Genomic DNA, 19,166 nt, shown 5'->3' on the forward strand with positions numbered 1-19,166 from the left:
TGTACCTTGCACTATTCATCCCCTCTACTCTCTCGGTGTTGATTACTCTTTTGTGGTGAATGCTATTGTGTTTGGTTGGAGAATTATTGTTATTAGTAGATTGTTAATCATATTTTCATTACCTCTAATCAAGATCTATTTTATGTCTTCTGAGTAGTTCCATTAGTTCTTGAGGACTTGGGAAAAGTCTAGATGCTAGTAGTCATATGATGTTGATGTAATATGTGTTGATTGGTATTTAAGTTATGGTGTTATCCTTCTAGTGGTGTTATCTGAACGTCGACTACATAACACTTCGCCTTTTTAAGTACCTAGGGTGATGCATCGTGTATAAAGAATGCTTATGGTGGGTTGCCGGAGTGACAGAAACTTGAACCGCAGTTTGCATACTTTTGCATGAGGGAGTATTGGATCCTAAAGCTAATTGCTATGGTTAGGCTTTGCCTTAATTTCTCTCTTCTATTTGCGGATGCTTGCAAGAGGGATTAATCATAAGAGTTTACTTGTCTTATCCTAGACGGTGCACTAGTTAAGATCTACCCACATAACACTTATCAATACAAAACATAGTACTAGATGGAATATGACGAAAGAACTTGACTATCTTTCCCGTGTGTCCTCGGGAACGCCTTAGTCTTTATAAGTTTATTCCCTCGGCTTATCCTTTATGTTTAAAAGGATTGGGCCACTTGCTGCACCTCGGCACAATTTACTTTACTTGCATTTATTTCCTTGTTGCTTATACTAGAAAACCCATAAAAAGTTACCTTTCAGTACTTGCAGTCATTCCTTGCACAAGATCACTTGTCAATACCTTCTGCTCCTCGTTGGGTTCGACACTCTTACTTATCGAAAAGGCTATGGTAGATCCCCTACACTTGTGGTTCATCACCGTGCCATCGAAGACAAGGCATGCAACAGAGGCCTTGATTATCCCTGCAGTCGACATAGATAAAACTGAGGTAGTTAAACCGAAAGACAGAACAAGGGAGTACCTTGCTCTGATACCAATGTAAAGTGCTAGTTATCAAATAGAGGGGGTGAATACGCGATTTTTATGAAAATATTTGAAATAGTATATGTATTCAAAGTTTGCCTAAGTGAAACGGGATCAAGTAGGGCTAACAATCAAGGATCTAAGCATAGCATGGAATATTACAAAGACATTTAGACACTAGAGCATAGTCATCATGCACACTAAGATGTATCAAAGATAAACTTAGGTAGTATGAAGATAAATGACAGTTAGGAACCTCTTCGATGAATGTCTTCGAATTGCGATGGTCAAGCTATGGCTTCATTGTATAGTACAGTAAATAAGAAAGTAAAATATAGAACCAGTAGCTTGACAAAGACATGGTATTTTTGGACGAGTTCCAGTTGTTGTGACAAGTGTACGTCTGGATGAGCAGGCTCACATTGAATTCCGAAGACCTCATCTTCACCTTGTTCCACTTTAGCCAAGGTCACTTAGACCACGCCCAATCACTCAGGTAATTCTTCAGGGGAGACTTATGAAACCCGTTCAAACTTGGTCACCCGGCAATCCACAAGCACTCTTAAATGATCAACACCATGGTCACCCAACATTCCACAATGACTCTTGGATGTGCTAGACCACGACGCCTAACTGTCTAGAAGATCACATAGTGCAATAAGTCTTGAGTTCTCTTAGAACAGAATGACTTTGGTGATGCTGAAACACTTTGGCTCTAGGAGTTTGGGTTTATCCTCGGAGGATAGTTCTCTCTCAATGTCTTCGAGGTGGGTTGCTCCAAAACAAAAATAATCGCATCTAACTCTCAGCAACCACCAACTAATGGTGGAGGGGTTGGCTATTTTTAGCCAGCAGGCAACCAACATGATATGACCAAAATGACACTTGGTCAATGGACAACCGACACGTGTTCCAATTGTTAGATTTCAAAGACACACGCGGCAACATTACCTCCGCTACAAGCAATGCTGACTCAACCAACTCTCGAAGAGATTTCCTTTCATTGTCTTCGCTCGAAGACATAGGTATTTTCGATTGAGCATCACGTTAGCGTCTGACTTCGATCACATTGATCCCATTTAATACTGCGGTGGTTCCAATGACTCGGGGAAGAGGAAACAAAATTACCAAAAGACTTCTTCTTCACGTTTCATTATCTTCAAGTGATTATCTTTGCCTACCACCAATGGTTTCGACCATTATCAATGGCTTCGAACATTTTTGGGGGTCGACTTCGACGCTTAAACCAAATCTCTAGGGACTTCTATCTGTGTTAACTAGTGAATTATCACAAACACATTAGTCCCTCAACCACATTTGTCTTCAATACTCCAAACCCAACAACGGGTGGCACTAGATGCACTTACAAAATCAGGTGAACCTCTACCTCGACCGCGCCTGCCACAACCAGACCTCGTGCTTTGTCATGTACCTAGAGACTACTTTGCAATCATGGGTCTTTAAACACGTAGGCAATTCGGCATGCACACATTTGACGCATTCATTATACACTTCTACTATAGCATACCACACACGAGCACCAATATGTCGGCGTCATATTTGATGCAAAACAATTTATATAAAAAGTATTAAAGAAGCCATATGAATCTTGCTCGATACTTGTGAACTCACGAACATGGTTGGACACGGATTTCACCATGCCTGCATAACCATTCGAGAGATCATGGGTTTGTATCTAGATGGTAAGATTGTGAAGCTTGATTAAGGATGGTTTAGTAAAGCCATCATATGGAGCAAGGACAACAAGAAATCCCGTGTAGGTGCATCATTCAAGACCTTTTCCCAATCAGTAAGGCAAGAAAATTATAGTGTACATATTTTCATCCAACGATCTGATCTTTACCTCCTAGGCATGATCCCAAGAATATCACGTGTTTTATAGAATTAGAACTGGAAGCTTTTGTATTCATAATCATTGTTAACACGGCTAATCGAGATGTAGAGGATTGACTTCATTGGCACATTTGTTTCCTACTGAAAGACCACATCATCAAGATCTCATCTTCAAGCCCAAGCTCTTTCATAAAGTCACTCTAGCTCTTGCAGATCCACTTTCGCATAACTTCGGAAGCCTCCGCCATTAGCCAAGCTAAGAAAAAGTTAACACGTGTAATCGACATCTAGAGTGTCGCCTCCTTTGGCACATTTGTTTCCTATTGAACTATTGAAAGACCACATCCTCAAGATCCTCATCTTGAAACCCAAGCTTTTCTTAATTGCCTTCGGCTCTAGATGATCACATAACTTGGGGACGTCGCCACCATAACCCTAACTCAGAACAGGTTCCAACGAGAAAACCACACCAAGGTCCAGCAGTGATAACGGATCACCCCTAAGCCAACCTTGAGTTGGATATAGGCAGGGAAATATCGTCGAGGGGGGGGACACTCAAAGTAGTTTCGACAAAAAGTGTAACAAACAAAATTTTGTATTTTAATATGAACTAGATTCCTTTCCAACATAATAGTGGAGCATCACTATAATGTAATTAGATGATCCAACACAGGGGTTGTGAAAATATGCATTTACGTGTCCTTCACAAAAAAGACAAGATTTTTAGCTCACTGCGACACAAATATATACTAAACCATTTTTTTTATCCAGGTCACATACAGTAATACTTTTTCAATTGCCCCGTTGGATCATCTTATATTATAGGTGTGTTCTTTCAGTATTGTTTTTAGAATTTTCGCAAACTTATACACCGTTGAAACCCATAACATCCAGGTAACATACAATCATATTTTTTTAATCGCTCCGTTGGATCGTCTTATAATATAGATGTGTTGTTTCAATATTTTTTCAGAATTTTGAAGAACTACTTATATAGCCTACTAGAGAACTAGTTTAGGCTCGCTAAACTTTTAATGGTTGAAAAATAATTAAAAAATATAACATAAATTTTGGAGCATCAGTATAATGTAATAAGATGATCTAACGGAAGGATTGTGGAAATCCAACACAATAAGCTACGCTGATTGCGCACCCGCTCGGCCTGTCCATGTAGGAAGCATGGCACTATGCAGCCATATGTTTTGCTAACATGTGGGTCTGATTAGAAAAAGGAGAGAGGAGCTCGCTATCCCAATCTTAACCCTCTCGACGCACGCAGCCTCTCCTTCCCCTTTCTTTTCCCTACTCGATTACTTGTCCTCTCCATCGCCGCCTCTTGTTCCTATCTTGAGCCCTCGCTGTTGAACAGTGAAGCCATGGCCTCCCCGTGCCCTGCACCCTCCCACTATCGATGGTATAGGGCCCATCCAACAGAGAGGACCATCCCATAGGTTAGAGAAGGCTGGGAGGAGTGGATGCCAGCGAACTTTCCTCTCTCTACTTGGGGTGCACCCCTCCCCCTTCCTCCCTGCTAGGGTTTTCTTTGTCGTCCTCATTCATGAATCTATACCTGGGAATGGGGGTACCCAGACCTGCCTGTCTGCGACCCAGGATTGGCCGACTTCATCAACCAAAAACCGACAGGCCCCGCACCACTATGGCAAGGCCCTCGCGAGGATGAATAGCATCAAGACCCGCAGGGGGCATCCTCAAGACCCCTCTAGAGCGGCGGATATTACGAGGCGAGACCCGGCCTCAGGAGTCAAGGATGACGCTGGGAAAGGACATGCAGGTAGCGGATTGCAGGATGGTGCAGTTTCCCCTTTCGTGCAAACGAGGGAAAGACGTACGTGGGTTCCCAAGGCATCTTCCAAAGGTTCCGTTTCTGGTGCAAGAAAGCCATCGCTGCCGTCCAGCAGGACACACGTCACCCTAGACCCGTCCTTGCAGCGCTGGTAACCACTTTTGCACGCGAAGACCATTTTTGGGCAAGGGAGCATGTTCCCCTGTTCCCCTTCAAAGTTGGCCATTTTGGGATCCCTTCCCGCCCTTGTGATGAGGGAAGAGGACCCGAGCCGCCGCTATATATAGAGGATAGGTTACTTTGTAGAGGGGGATCCCATCCCATATCAAGGTCTGACCCATTCATTCGCACACACACACAACACGAAGCCACCCAGCCTCCAGAATCCCTCGAACACTATACTAGTTCATCCACCAACCTCCACGAGAGGCAATCCACCAAAGCAGGAGTAGGGTATAACGCTTCTCGACGGCCCGAACCTGGGTAAACTGTCGTGTTCTGTGTCTTCCTCACCATCGAGTGAGTTCTCTGCCATCCCAAGCGAGTAGCGAGCTAGGTGAGGCGAGCCTGAGAGAGATCTACGTGCATGCCCCCAAGTTCAAATCTTTAGAGTTTTGCGGAGCCCAAAATCCGACATTTCGCGCATCACGTAGGGGGCGTGGCAAGGTCTTCTCCGAGCTTCGTCTTCCCTAAGCCCCACTGCTTCGATGACAGGCGTCTAACAAGCTTCTTCGAGCCTCGTCGAGCTGGCTTCTAATCGTCATACCGCAGCGGCCAGAAGTACGTGTACCGGTGTTGTGGTACCAGGCGGCTCGTACCAGATCATCAACATCGTCTCCACCGTCGCAACCACCCACGCCACCCAGGCACACAGCGGCTGGGCGGCGCCCCCGGCATCCTCGACGCGCCGCATCAACTTGCGGGACCTCAGCGCGCACGACGCGCTGTAGATGGTGAGCGAGATGCTCCGCCAATGACTGATGCAAGGGGGCTTCGACGCCTGGGCGGACACATCACGAAGCTGATCGCCACCGGCCAGAAGGACATCCGACTCCACTATTCCTCAAGGCCGCCCGCGTCGGGCGCCAAGGGCTCGCACCTCGTGCCGGTCCTCGGGTGTGCGAGCGACAGGGCCCTTCCTGTGTTGGGCGGGGCCCAGAGAGAAGCATCGCATGCTGCCCTCCTCCTCCTCTAGATTCTGGCGGCCGGCCTCGAGACGTGATAAGTCTCCAATGTATCTATAATTTTTTATGGTGTCATGCTATTATCCTGTCAAACTTTGGATGTTTTGTATGCCTTTTATATCTTTTTTGGGACTAACCTATTAACTCAGTGCCAAGTGCCAGTTCCTGTTTTTTCCGTGTTTTTGACCCTTTTCACAGGAGGATTTTAAACGGAATCCAAATGGAATAAAAGTTTGGAAAAGAATTTTTCCGAAACAGAAGAAGATCGGGAAGCTTGAGAACCAAGGCAGGGGGCCACCAGGGACCCCACAAGCCCCCAGCCGCGGCCAGGGGGGTCGTGCCTCCCAGGCTTGTGGGCTCCGTGGGCCACCTCTGCCCTAGGTCTTTCGCCTATATATTCCCAATAATTCCAGAAAAAATCAAGAGATCATCGAAAGTACTTTTCCGCCGCCGCAAGCTTCTGTCTCCGCAAGATCACATCTGTGACACGTTCTGGTGCCCTGTCGGAGGGAGGATTCCGATATGGAGGGCTTCTTCATCAACACCATGACCGCTCCGATGATGCATGAGTAGTTCACCATAGACATACGGATCCATAGCTAGTAGCTAGATGGCTTCTTCTCTCTCTTGGATCTTCAATACAAAGTTCTCCATGATCTTCATGGAGATCTATCCGATGTAATCTTCTTTTGCGATGTGTTTGTCGAGATCCGATGAATTGTGGATTTATGATCAGATTATCTATGAGTCTTATTTGAGTTTCTTCTGATCTCTCTTATGCATGATTTCATATCCTTGTAATTCTCTTCGAGTTGTCGGTTTTGTTTGGCCAGCTTGATCTATGATTCTTGCAATGGGAGAAGTGCTTGGTTTTGGGTTCATACCATGCGGTGACCTCACCCCGTGATAGAAGGGGTAGCGAGGCACGCATCGTGTTGTTGCCATCAAGGATAAAAAGATGGGATTTTCATCATTGGTTTGAGTTTATCCCTCTACATCATGTCATCTTGCTTAAGGCATTACTCTGTTCGTCATGAACTCAATACACTAGATGCATGCTGGATAGCGGTCGATGTGTCGAGTAATAGTAGTAGATGCAGAAAGTATCGGTCTACTTGTCCTGGACGTGATGCATATATGTATGATCATTGCCTTAGATATCGTCATGACTTTGCGCGGTTCTATCAATTGCTCGACAGTAATTTGTTCACCCATCGTAATATTTTCTATTTTGAGAGAAGCCTCTAGTGAACACTATGGCCTCCGGGTCTACTTCACACCATATTTTCAGCCTTACTCTTTTACTTCGTTGCACTTTCCGCCTTCAAATCTCACTTAGCAATCAATCTTGAAGGGACTGACAACCCCATTATAGCGTTGGGTGCAAGCTCTTTTGTGTTTGTGCAGGTACTCTGGACTTGACGAGATTCTCCTACTGGATTGATACCTTGGTTCTCAAACTGAGGGAAATACTTACTGCTCATGTGCTGCATCACCCTTTCCTCTTCAAGGGAAAAATCAACGCAAGCAAGTCTCCGTCAACTTGTCAATTTCTGGCGCTGTTGTTTGAGAAGTAGTAGAAGGATTTTTGGCGCCGTTGCCGCGGAGGATCAAGTCAAGAACTCATCCAAGTAAGTGTCGCAAACTCATCTCTTGCATTTACTTTTTTGCCTCTCGTTTTCCTCTCCCCCACTTCTGAAAAACAAAAATTTACAAAAATATTTGCCCTTTTATTCCTTTGCCTTTTTCGTTTGCCTTTCCTTTGCTTGTGTGCTATGTGCCTTCAATATGCTTGCATCTTCGCTTGCTGAAAATCTAGTGATATGGATCCTCACCCACTTGCTAATCTCTTTAAGAGATCCACTTATGCGAAACCAATTGCTAGTAAGTTGAGTGTACTTGACTTTCTCTATGGAGTTTTGCTTGAGATGCGTGAATCTAAAAATCGTGATGAATAAATTTCGGAAATGATTCACGGGGGCTCCTTGAATGAAAAGCATGATTGCAATGGTTTCACTATAAATCATATTAGTGTCAATCATGCTAAAAATATGCAAAACCCTAAGCTCGGGGATGCTAGTTTTGCTATGTCCTCTACTTGTTGCAATAATCATGATTGGGGTGATGATTTTTCTTATGATCTTGAAAATTTGTTTAACCCTCATGATGATTATGATGTTTGCAATAATATTGAAAGTTGGTTTGGAGAAGTCATGACTTTAGTTGATGATAATCCCACTATTTTTGAAGAGCGTCAACTTTGCATTCATGTGGATCATGAAAAGAATATCCTTTGTGATAGATATATTGTTGAAATTGATTATGATCCCACATGTAATTGCTATGAGAGAGGAAAATATTGTGGTAGAAACTTTCATGTTACCAAATTACCTCTCGTTATGTGGAGACTGCTATTGTCTCTTTCTTCTTCCTTGCATATGGTAATTATTGGTTATCTTGACAATGTATTTTCCTATAAAATGCCTATGCATAGGAAGTATGTTAGACTTAAATATGTTTGTCACATGTTTCATGATGCTCTCTTCGTGTCTGATTGCTATCTTTTATGTGAGCATCATTGAATTATCAATGCCTAGCTAAGGGCATTAAACAATAGCGCTTGTTGGGAGGCAACCCAATGAATTTATCTTTTTATTTCTGTTTTGTTGCGTCCACACAATCATAATTCTGTTATGATTGTGTCTTTTGTGTTTCTTTTTGTGTTTGAGCCAAGCAAAACCTTTATGACTAGTCTTGGTGATGGTTGTTTGATCCTGCTGGAAAAAGAAAGAAACGTTTCGCTCACGAGATTATTTTTCATTTTTATTTAGAAAGAGCTTTTGACTTGATTGTTTTTTCTGCTGGTTGATATGCCTTTTTCCAAGGCAGTCGTAATTTTTCAGAATTTTTTAGGTAACAGAAGTATACGAAGTATACAGATTGCTACAAACTAGTCTATTTTTGACTGATTCTGTTTTTGTTGAGTTGGTTGCTTGTTTTGATGAAACTATGGATAGTATCGGGGGGTACTAGCCATGTAAAAGTGATAATACAGTAATATAACACCAATATAAATAGGAATCAAGTTTTATATAGTACCTAAAGAGGTGGTAGTTTGTTTTCTTGTGCTAATGTTATCACGAGTTTCTGTTTAAGTTTTATGTTGTGAAGTTTTTAAGTTTTGGGTGATGTTCTCATGGACAAAGAGATAAGGAGTGGAAAGTTCTCAAGCTTGGGGATGCCCAGGGCATCCCAAGCCAAATTCAAGGACACCAAAAATCCTAAGCTTGGGGATGCCCCGGGAAGGCATCCCCTCTTTCGTCTTCAATCCATCGGTAACATTACTTGTAGCTATTTTTTTATTCACCACATGATATGTGTTTTGCTTGGAGCGTCTTGTATCGTAGGAGTCTTTTCTTTTTGTTGTGTCACAATCATCCTTGCTGCACAACTTTTGAGATAGACATGCACTCATTGTGATTTTGCTAGAATGCTCATGGTGCTTCACTTATATCTTTTGAGCTAGATAATTTTGCTCTGTGTGCTTCACTTAGATCTTTTAGAGCACGGCGGTGCGTAACTTGGTAGTTGGCTTGTGCTATGAAAGTAGTCCCAAAGGTGATAGGTACCCGAAGAGGATACAAAAACCTCCATATTCATGTGCATTGAGTAGAAAGAGAAGTTTGATTCCTGTCAATTAGATTTGAGACGTGGATTTTGTAGTATTAAGAGTTATGTTAGTAGGGTGTTGTGAATCTAGAAATACTTGTGTTGAAGTTAGTGATTCCCGTAGCATGCACGTATGGTGAACCACTATGTTAGGAAGTCGGAGCATAATTGATCTATTGATTGCCATCCTTTGTGTTGCGGTCAGGATCGCGCGATGGTTAACACCTACCAACCCTTCCCCTAGGAGTATGCGTTTAGCACTTTGTTTCGATTACTAATAAAAACTTCCGCAACAAGTATGTGAGTTCTTCATGACTAATGTCAGTCCATGGTATAGATGCACTTTCACCTTCCACCATTGCTAGCCTCTCTAGTGCCGCCCAATTCTCGCCGGTGCACAAACCCACCATATGCCTTCCTCAAAACAGCCACCATACCTACCTACTATGGCATTTTCATAGCCATTCCGAGATATATTTGAAAGTGCGTTATATCGACTAGAGGGGGGTGAATAGGAGATTTTTAGAATTTCATCACTGAGGAAATTCCTTTTGAGGAAATTCCTCACAGATGACTAACTTACAGCGGAAACAGTTAAGGATCAGTCGTGCAATCGTTCACAACAGCAGTATTACAGAGTGAAGATTATGAAAACAGATTACACAGTAAGCAGGCACGCAGAATACAGATGATGATTAACTATTGTGAAGAATTTGGGGTTGAGGAAATTCGGAGAAAGTCTTCAGCAAATTCTTCAAACAGTCACAGTGAAAGTCATCAACACATAATACAGAGAAAGTAAAGAGTTGAGGAATTAGAACCCGATTCTTGGTGAAGACTGTTGTTGATGACCCAGTTCCAACTATTGTAACAGTTGTACATCTGGTTTGGAGCGGCTTGGTATTGAAAGCAAAGGACACCCAGTCCCGGGACACACAGTCCCTACCGTATTCTCCTTGAGCTAAGGACACACAGTCCTCGCCCAACACTCGTGGTAAGTCTTCAGGGCAGACTTCCAAACCCTCACAAACTCGGTCACCCGGCGATCCACAATTGACTGCTGGATTGCTCTAGACCATGACGCCTAACCGTCTGGAGGATGCACAGTCCTCAAAGGTAAAAGGCTTCAGTCCCACACAGGAACAACTTCTTCAGTGATGCTCAATCACTAGGTTTGGTTTGTGGTTTCGGTGGGTGGTATATTTCCTCACTGATGATTTATTCTCGAAGGCACTGAGGAATTGGGTTGCTCTTATGACAAGTGTCAGTTTCTAACGGAGCAGCCAACCAGCTAGTGGTTGTGGGGGGTGGCTATTTATATCCTGGGAGCATCCCGACAAGATTTGACACTAATGCCCTTAAATAATATGACTGTTGGAGTGGATAAGACCAGTGACTTGGCGTGGTTATCGAAACGGTCGGGACCCTCAACTGTGAGAGTCCTCATGTCACTCATATTCCTCACTTGAGGCTTTTGGTAGGATTTGGCTTGGGTTGAGCATCATGAGGAAATCCATTCCATAGTGTTATTTTGACCCCCTTTAACAGTACGGTGTTCCTATTCATGAAATGCAAAGAAAGTAAGCAGAAAACGTAAATCTTCACGCTTCAATTTCTTCAGAACGATTTTCTTCAGGAACCACCGATTCTCAATATCAATATCTTCATGAGGAATATCAATTTCATCGCAGATTCTTCGCGATTCATTTCTTCAGCTTCAGACCAATTTCTTCAACTAAAGACATATATTTTTAGGGGTCAATATTCTTCAAATATCTCAAACTCCTCAATGACTTATAGATCCTGTGTACACTTATAAACACATTAGATACTTAACCTATAAGTCTTCAAACCACCAAAATCACTAAGGGGCACTAGATGCACTTACAATATTGCCATGCAACTCCAACCGTTCTGTCTCATGACTTGTGCCGTCACTCTCATATTGCCATTGCATGATTGTAAGAGAGCTAGCAAGATGTTTCAACCTCAAACGCCAAGCTAGATCGTTGCACATCCCGGTACACTGCCGGAAGCATTTCCTATAGAGTCATCATCGTTCTGAGCTTTGAGTTGTGAGTAAATAAAAGTGTGACGATCATCATTATTAGAGCATTGTCCCATGTGAGGAAATAAAGAAAAGAGGCCAAAGAGCCCAAATAAAAAAAAGAAAAAAAGAGGCCCAAGAGCCCAAATAAAAAAATAAAAAAAAAGAGAAAAAGAGAGAAGGGACAATGCTACTATCTTTTTCCACACTTGTGCTTCATAATAGCACCATGTTCTTCATGATTGAGAGCCTCTCATTTTGTCACCACCTTGTGCTAGTGGGAATCTTCATTATATAACTTGGCTTGTATATTCCAATGAAGATCCTTGGCGCTTCTTGGGTGTAGACTTCTTCCTTGGGCCTGTTGCAGTGTCGAGTTGTTCCTCATCAGACTCGGCGGTGCAGAATGACGAGAAAGAGCTGTCTTCAAGATCTGGCACTGGAATGGGCCTGAACTTCTTCTTGGGAGGCCACGACCACTCAAAGTCTTGCTCAAAGTTCATTTCTTCAAGCTCAGTCTGGGTCTTCAGATGTGCAAGAGTAGCCCAGGTGCGATCGAAAACCTCATGCAGGTAGTGATGATTAAGTTTCACAGAGTTATGTGTCTCAGTGAGGGTTTTCACAATGGCACCAAACTGGCGTTTGACCCATTTGTGGTTGTGATCTACCTTCTGATGAAGACTGAGAAGAAGCTCTCTGGTGTTTAGCACACGAGGAGGAACAGGGCTGGGTGGACGAGTCTCAGTATCGTCCCATGAAGAATATGCGTCTGGCTCTTTAAACTGGCCATCAAGAGGCCTGCTGCCTTCATCAATCACAGACTTTCCTTTTCCCTCAATGGGCTCGAAAGTCTTCTTGTTGACCCGGATAGGAGGCATATAACCAAAATGGTTCTGGAAATCTGCGTGGAAGTTGATGCATGCCCTTGTCCTGAGGAATCTCATGATCCATGGTGCATAAATTTTGTGATCATAGGGGCACATTGCATTGTCAGCCAAAGTCCTCAAGAAGAAATCATGGATATTCATGGGGATACCGTGAATGATGTTGAAGAGGATATTCTTCATGAGGCCAACAACATCTTCTTCATCGTCATGGCCTTTGATTGGCGCGAGCACACTACAGAGAATGCGGTAGACAGATCGGGGTGTGTACTTGAGCTCATGGACGAGGAATGTGGTTCTTGAGGGTTTTCCTGCAGCCAAAGGCTTCATGAGGACTTCCATCATTCCATTTGGCAGCTCACGCTCACCACAAAGCTTCACTGCCCCGTCTGAAGGAATTGGTACGGGCAGTTCTCTGAGGAGTTCAGACGCTGGAGCCTTGTAGTGAGTGTTTTGGGTCATCCAGTCAAACACCCAAGTGTTGATGTCATCAGCATTGCCAGAGATGTGCAGAGTGGCATAGTATTGAAGAATAAGCTCACTATTCCAATCTGATATGTCTGAGCACATAGGGAGCAAACCTGCATCATGGAGTACACTGAGGACTGGTTCCATGCAGGGAATTTCTTCAAGTTCATCATGAGGAATGTGCCTGTGCTGGAATATCTTGTTGCGTCCACAGAGCACAGAAGCATAGTAGTTCATCTGAGTCCTTGTCCAAAACTTCAGATGCCTCATTTGAGACTTGTCATAGGGATTCTCGCCGATGAAATACATGCGTTCCTCAAAGAAATTTTCTTTCTGAAACTTTGGCCGTTTCGAGAATGGCTGGCGCTGAACTGGCTTGATATTATGCTGAGGAATGGGAGGGGAAACAACCATGGCAGTCTCTGGGTTGAGCACAATGAAGTCATTGTCATGGGCGGGAATATTTTCTTCAGCAGTTTCCTCAGGTTGAGGAGTTTGGTCAACCTGTTCAGTGGGAGGAGCCTGCTCAGACTGGACATTTTCTTCAGCTTGGTTTTCATCAGCTGACTTTGTGGCAGAAGCAGATTCATCAGCAGCTGCAGCTGAAGCTTGAGTGGTCTCTGTCTGAGGAACATGAGGTTGAGGACTATCATCAATCTGGATTTCCTCATCAGTATGCTCCTCAGAGGCAACATCCTTCATTTCCTCATCTCCCCTTGTAGTTTGGTCACCAATGACGACCATTTCATATGAAGGTGCAACATTTAGAGGCACCGGGTCCAGAGGGGCAGATTCTTCAGTTTCCTTGAGGCGTTTTGCCTCAATCTTTTCTTCTGCTGAGGAAGCTTTTCTCTTCTTCGCTTCCTTCTCAGCAGCTCTTGTCTTTTTCACGTCTGATGCAGACGGGATTACCTTCTTCACCTTTGAAGCTTTTGGTGAAGGTGTTTTCTCTACAGATTCTTCAGCTGGTAGTGATGAACCAGCTGGAACAGAGTCATTAGCCTGCTTTGGTGAAGCAACTGGATCAGGAGCAGTTGCATCAAGGGTTGCAGTTTCATCAGGAGCAGTCTCGGTGATGATTTCTTCAATGGCCGGCTCATCAGCACGGCGCTCTTGGTGTTGTTCCCCACCTTGAGGAATTTCCTCCTTATCAGGAGATGCATCTTCTGGCTGCTCAACCAGGGGCTGAGGAGTTGGTGCTGGTTGTGGGTGTCGCTTGTTGTAGTCATCAACAGCACTAGTGGCTAGGTTGATGAAATTGCGTTTGATGCTTGTGCGGTTTGACAGTTTCTCACACTTGTCAGTCAAGACTTGCAGTTCTGCCTGGGTTGACACCAGTGCTTCAGGCGTCAGCTTGAGGACATTTTGCCTGAGGAATTTCTCCTTCTTGGCCTTTGCAATCTTTGCCTGCTTGGCCTTCTGTTCCTTCCACTTGGCTTCGTTTATGAAGGTGGCCACCATGTGACTGACACCAGGAGGAAGTTTCAAATCATCAATGGGTGTGTTTGTGTCTTCATACCATACATTGATGAAGTCGAGGAGGACCTTGGGGTCCATGGCTAGAGGAATAGCACTGCCTGATGCTTGTGCTACCCTTTCTTGCTTGTTCCTGATGATGGCTTCCAGGGATTCATCATCATAATCATCACTTCCCTCTAATGCAGACGGGACTGTGATGATTTTGCTGGGGCTGGGCAGAGGTGCAGGTTCAGTAGTTGCCAAAGTCTTCACAAGGGGTGTTGAAGACTTTGTCTCCAAGCTAGTTGCAGCTGGGAGTGAGGAGCTGGAGCTGGCAGTCGTAGTCTTCACGACTTTCTTCTGTACTGCCTTTGGAGGTGGAGCTGAGGACTTTGGTGTAGATGAGATGGGTGCTGAGGGTTTTGGCGCTGATGGTTTTGGTGTTGACGGTTTTGGAACCGAGGGTTTTGGCGCTGATGGTTTTGGAGCTGAGGGTTTTGTGACAGAAGCCTCTGCAACCTTCTCTTGAGGCTTTGAAGCTTTTGGCTTTGTTGGCACAGACTGTGGTTGAGGAATCTCGAAACCTGAGGTTTCTGCTGCTGAGGAATGAGCAGCACCGGAGGCAGCAGCTGAGGATTCATTAAATTTCTTCACTGCTGCTTCTGCTTGCTTCTTGAGCTTGGCCAGATGCCTTTCTTTTTCATCTGGGTAGTCATCAAGTGTCATAAGACTTGAGGGATGAGCTACTTGAGGATCCTCAAGTGGAGCCCTTCTGCCAGGAGGCTTCAAAGCGAATTTCTTCGCATATTTTGGAGTCACAAATCTGTACTCCTTCCACTCCTTTGCCCATCTGCGTTCAATTTTCTGCAGCCTGATCTATCTTTTAGCCATTGTCTCAAGTTCTTCATCACGCGTGCAATAGTCCATGTATATGTCATCAGGAATATCAACAGCTGTGTTCTGCTCCAGTTTCTTTCCTCCCTTCTGTTTCCTTTCTTCCTCCATTTTCTTCAGACGAGGAATTTGCTGATGATTTTGAACTCTTGAAGATTCTGATGAGCCTTGAAGAGTTTCTTCCAGAAACGCTGCAAGTGAGTTAATGTGATGAGAACCGAGAGATTCATCAGCTGACATGTGTGTACCTGTGAACAGAGTATAGTTGCGAGGAATTTGGAGAGGTCATATGCGTTCTCAGATTTGAAGAAAATGAAAAAGTTTGACAGTTTGAGGAATATAACCAGTGGTTGAGGAATTTGCTTAAGCATACTGTTCTTGGGTTCCAGAGTTGTACAGATCCGAAAATTCGCACAATTGAGGAATCTCGTGAAAACCTTAGATGCTTAGCTAGTTCATCAATGATTGTGGTGATGGATAGTGTTTGAGGAATCATGTGCGCATCGTATCTTGAGGAAAAACAAATTTCACATGGGAGAGGTAAAATTTCAGATTTGAGCTGCTGTAAAAATGGAGTATATTTACCCTAGAAGGTGCGAGCGAAGAACACAAAAGGTGGTGTTGGAGAGTTTCTTCGGTCAAGTGTCCAATGCACCCTAACTTGGCAGCAGAGGACGTCTACGGCGGTGGCGGACGTAGATGTTCCGACTCCGGCGTGATCCTGGCGGCGGAAAGGTTGAGGCAGTGAAGCTCTTCCTTGCCGGCGACAAGACAACCAGCGGTGGCGCTAGGGTTCGATGGAGAGAGTGATGGCAGGAGAGCGATGAGGCGAAGAAGAAGATACTGAAGGGGGTAAGGACATATTTCTGGCCCGAAAGTTACTGTTTGGCGCGAAAGTTTCGGACCGAATAGCCATTACCTCTACATCTCCGCAGGACACGTGTAGCTCCCGTACGATGCGGTGGAGATAGTGGAGATCGTGGTTATCCGATCGTGGGAAGTGGGGTTCAGTTACTGTTCTTTTTAAAGAAAACAATTTTTGAAGATTTGAGGATTTTCGTTACAAAATCATCAGCTGACAAGGATGCAGTGAGGATTTTGAACAAAGTTTCAAGTAGAACGCATATGAAGAATTGAATAGACTGGATAAGTATAGCATAGAGGGAAAGTAGGGTCCGATCACATTCACTTAGCAGAAACATCAACTTGAAGAATTAGCAATAAGTGAATGTTGTTGAGGACTAGAAATCACAGTCTACCTAGACAAATGAAAGTCATCAAGAGTTTTTGAAAATATTGTAATAGATCATCACAATGAAGAAAACTGTTTTGAAGAAAAATGCATTGTGAGGAAATTAATCATTTGAAGAAAATCAACTTGAGGAATTTCACATTGGGGCGGTGGCGTTACCCACCATATAAGAATGTTGATTACAGACGCCGCGTACAATTGTCGTAGGGCCCTGAGAATCAATTTCTTCGTTAATTTCTTCACATTTAGAGTGACTTTCTTCATTGGTTGAAGAAAATCGTTTCATCATGTGTTGCACATCTAAGGCATCAACTTTGCATAAGTGTTAGGATGTGTGCATGTTTTTACAAAACATTTGAAGATTCTAAGATATTTAGCTCACACAGCAACTTGCAAAACCGTTTCTCATCCAAGGGCTTAGTGAAGATATCAGCCAGTTGATCATCAGTCTTCACATGGTCGATGAGGATATTGCCCTTGAGAACATGGTCCCGAAGAAAATGATGACGAATCTGGATGTGCTTGGTCTTTGAGTGCTGCACTGGGTTGTAGGCAATCTTGATAGCACTCTCATTGTCACAGTAGAGAGGCACATTCTTCATGTTGATGCCGTAGTCCTTGAGGGTTTGCTTCATCCATAGAAATTGAGCACAGCAAGAACCAGCAGCAATGTACTCAGCTTCGGCAGTGGAGAGTGATACGCAGTTCTGCTTCTTTGATGACCAGCAAACTAGTGATCTTCCGAGGAAATGGCATATGCCAGATGTTGACTTGCGATCCACACGGTCACCAGCATAGTCTGAATCAGAATACCCTACCAGATGAAGATTGGAGCCCTTGGGATACCACAATCCTAGTGTTGGTGTGTGAGCTAAGTATCGAAGAATATGTTTCATAGCCTTATGGTGTGATTCCTTCGGTTTTGCTTAAAAACGTGCACACATGCAAACACTAAGCATTATATCTGGCCTAGATGCACACAGATACAATAAAGAGCCAATCATAGAACGGTATACCTGCTGATCGAAATCTCTACCATTTTCATCAGTGCCGAGGTGACCGTTGGTAGGCATTGGAGTCTTGGCACCTTTGCATTCGTGCATGTCGAATTTCCTCAGAACATCCTTGAGGTATTTCTCCTGTGATATGAAGATTCCATTTCTTTGTTGACGAATTTGAAGACCTAAGAAGAATTTCAGCTCCCCCATCATGGACATCTGATATTCTTCACTCATCATGTAGGCAAATTCATCACTGTATCTTTTGTCAAATATGATGTCATCAACATATATTTGACATACAAACAACTCATCATCATAGGATTTTGTGAAAAGAGTTGGATCGAGTGAACCAGGTTTGAAGCCTTTCTTCATGAGGAATTCTTTCAATGTGTCATACCATGCCCGAGGGGCTTGCTTGAGGCCATACAGAGCCTTTTTGAGTCTGAAGACTTTGTCTGGATTCTTTGGATCCTCAAAACCTGGGGGCTGAGCAACATATACTTCTTCCTCAAGCTTACCATTGAGGAATGCACTTTTCACATCCATTTGATATAAGATGATGTTATGATGATTAGCATAAGCAAGTAGAATTCAAATAGCTTCAACTCTAGCAACAGGTGCAAAAGTTTCATCGAAATCTATTCCTTCAACCTGGGTGTAGCCTTGGGCTACAAGTCGTGCCTTGTTCCTCACCACTTGACCGTCCTCATCTTGCTTGTTTCGGAAAATCCACTTGGTGCCGATGATATTATGCTTGCGAGGATCTGGTCATTTGACGAGCTCCCATACGTCATTCAGCTTGAATTGAAGAAGTTCGTCTTGCATGGCTTGGATCCACTCCGGTTCCAGAAAAGCCTCAGCTACTTTTGAGGGTTCTGTGATGGATACAAAGGAAAAATGCCCACAAAAGTTAACTAAGTGTGAAGCTTTTGAGCGAGTGAGAGGACCTGGTGCATTGATGTCGTTGAGGATTTTGTCAAGTTCTACTTCATTTGCAATCCTCGGATGAGCTGGTTGAGGATTTTGTCTGGGCTGAGGAAGAGGTGTTGTTGCAATTTCCTCAGGAGCATCTTCTTGGTTTTTGTCAGCGATGGGGATTATTTCTTCTCCAATTTCCTCAGTGGGGACAATGTCTTCAGTAGGCTTAAGCTTTATCGCTTCCTCAGGAGACAGTTTATCTCGATCAGAAGGCAATTGCTCTCTTTGCGAGCCATTAGTTTCATCGAACCGCACATCTACAGTCTCAACAACTTTGTTGTGATAGTTGTTGAAGACTCTGTAGGTGTGCGAGTCCTTTCCATAATCCAGCATTTTGCACCGAAGACTTTGAAATAACTTACATTGGGTTTCTTGTCAGTGAGGAGTTCATACGAGGTTTTCTTGAGGAATTTGTGAAGATATACCCTGTTGATGATATGACATGCAGTGTTGATTGCTTCAGGCCAGAAGCGACGAGGACTCTGATATTCTTCAAGCATAGTTCTTGCCATTTCAACCAGAGTCCTCTTCTTTCTTTCGACGACACCATTCTGCTGAGGAGTATAAGGAGCAGACAATTCGTGAGTAATACCAAGTTCATCAAGATAATCATCAAGACCAGTGTTTTTGAACTCGGTTCCATTATCACTCCTGATATGTTTGATCTTGATGCCGA

Source organism: Hordeum vulgare, chromosome 1H, assembly GCF_904849725.1.
Source record: "Hordeum vulgare subsp. vulgare chromosome 1H, MorexV3_pseudomolecules_assembly, whole genome shotgun sequence".
Classification (NCBI taxonomy): domain Eukaryota; kingdom Viridiplantae; phylum Streptophyta; class Magnoliopsida; order Poales; family Poaceae; genus Hordeum; species Hordeum vulgare.